The sequence below is a fragment of the Babylonia areolata genome, chromosome 7 (genome assembly GCF_041734735.1).
Source record: "Babylonia areolata isolate BAREFJ2019XMU chromosome 7, ASM4173473v1, whole genome shotgun sequence".
NCBI classification, from domain to species: Eukaryota; Metazoa; Mollusca; class Gastropoda; order Neogastropoda; family Buccinidae; genus Babylonia; species Babylonia areolata.
In genome coordinates, this window is record NC_134882.1 from 6,548,213 (window position 1) to 6,550,712 (window position 2,500).

Genomic DNA, 2,500 nt, shown 5'->3' on the forward strand with positions numbered 1-2,500 from the left:
GGGTAAAAACGGTCATACACATAAAAGCCCACTCGTGTACATACGAGTGAACGTGGGTGTTGCCGCCCACGAACGAAAGAGAAGAAGTTCGTTTATTTATTTATTTATAGTCTGTTAGTCATCTAAGATGATGATATTACACTGAAATGAAGAGAAGAAGAAGATTCCCCAAAAATCCCCATAGGGGCACATGGAAAAACAAGAGAGGCAAGGCCTTCAAGACTCACTTGTGATAAATTAAGTCCCCTAGCATTAATTACAGAGTAATTTCCTTTTTTTTACTATCTGCACCAAAACGTTTGCAAAATAAATAAAAACTTCCATGCTTAGGAAAAGAAGTTCCTGTTTGAACAAAAAAGTGATAATAATGACTGTTCTTGTTGTTGGGTCAGAATATCAGATTAAAGTGCCAAGTTTAGAGAATACAAAAAATATAAATATAACAGTAAACGCAGTTTGCATATAATTAGGCTTCATTTAAAAAAAAAAAAATGTGCCCATCCCAGAGGTGCAATATTGTTTTAAACAAGATGACTGGAAAGGAACTGAATTTTTCCTACTTTTATGCCTAATTTGGTGTCAACTGACAAAGTATTTGCAGAGAAAATGTCAATGTTAAAGTTTACCACGGACACACAGACACACAGACAGACAGACACACACAGACACACACACACACACACAGAGACAACCGAACACCGGGTTAAAACATAGACTCACTTTGTTTACACAAGTGAGTCAAAAAAGGGCAAAAAGCAAATAATACATGGCATCAATATATGTGTGGCAGTGTGTGACACAGTACATGACAGGAATAGTAATTAAAAGTGAACGAAATAATGCTGTGTTCTAGAGCATAATCACTATCTGAACGCAAGCAAAAGCATCAATTTTCAAGTAAAACACAAAATTGCACGAACAATAACTAACCCACAGAGAAGAAGTAGAAGTAGTAGTGTTGTTGTGTGTTGTTGTTTCTTCCCTACCCCATGAGAGAGAGAGAGAGAGAGAGGCGCCACCTTCAGAATCATGGTTTGACAGTGCGTTGCTAGCTTAGAGATCTGGGTTAATCAGTCCTTGTCCAATTCGTCTGTGTGGGTGTCGGTCGCTTACACTACAGCTCAGTCAATATGGTTGTCGCTGTGTTTATTGTTGCTATTTTTTTGTAGCAGTTGTGGTGACAATATCATGATCGTGATGCTGCTGCTGCTGATGATTACAGGGAAGGGGGAGAAGTAGTAGTCTTAGTAGTAGTAGTAGTGATAGGAGGAGGAGGAGGAGGAGGAGGAGCATGATTATCATAGGATCGGGGGAAGAGCAGAAATTATAGCAGCAGCAACAGCAGCACTAGTAGTAGTAGTAGTAGTTGTTGTTGTTGTCGTGGTGGTGGTGAAATACTTGGCTCCGTTCGAAGAAAAGAAGAAAAGAAAGAAACTAACAAACAAGCTCCCCTTCCAAACTCACCCCCTCACAATCATCCGACCCCTTTCCCCGCCAACACACATCACACACACACACACACACACACACACACACACACACACACACACACACACAAACACACACACACACAATGTCTTACACTCACTCACAACTCTCCCCCCTCCCCCTCCAACACACACACACACACACACACACACACAAACAAACAAACAAGCAAGCAAGCAAGCAAGCAAGCAAGCAAGCAAACAATTATTTGAAAAAAAGAAAAAGAGGTATGCAACTCGAGACGGGGGTAATTGTTGTAAAGTTAAGCCTCTTTTTCTGTGGTTGTGGTTGAACAGGGAACACAAGAGGGGTAAGGGGGATGGAGGGGTGGTATATGCGAGCAGAGTTTTAGAGCTTGGAGGGGGGGGGGGGGGGGGGGGGGGGGGCGGGGGAGCGGGGGAGGGGAGGGGGGGGGGGGGGTGCTTACGTGTAGCCTTTCCGAAGAAAGAAAGAAAGAAGGAAGAAAGAAAGAAAAACACAGCCCCCCCCCCACCTCCTCCTTCCTCCAGAAAGAGAGAAAGAAAAACACAAGCCCCCTCCTTTCCCTCAAGAAGGGAGGAAAGAAAGGGAAATATAAGCCCCTCTTCCTCTCCAGAAAGACAGAAAGAAGAAGAAGAAACACACACACACACACACACACACACACACACACACACACACACACACAAGACCCCACTTCCCCTCAAAAAAAGTAATGAAGAAAGAAAGGATAACATAAGTTCTCTTCCTCTTCCTCTCCAGAAAGAAAGAAGGAAAGAAAGAAAGAAAACACACACACACACACAAGCCCCGTCCCCCGGCCCCTCTCCCTCCTTTCCACTCAAGAAAGAAAGAAAGAAAGGAAAATCAAAGAAAAACACAAGCCCCCTTCCTCTCCGGAAAGAAAGAAAGAAAGAAAACACACACACACACACACACACACACACACACACACACACACACACACACACACACAAACACACACACACACAAACACACACACACAAGCCCCCCCCCCCGCCCCCCCCCCCCC

At 43.7% G+C, this 2,500-nt stretch overlaps 1 protein-coding gene across 1 annotated transcript in view; it reads right to left on the bottom strand.

Annotated features, from left to right (window-relative positions):
* LOC143284306 (protocadherin-16-like) overlaps positions 1–2,500 on the bottom strand; it is a 129,062-nt gene that overhangs the window by 84,819 nt on the left and 41,743 nt on the right. The window lies entirely within an intron of this gene.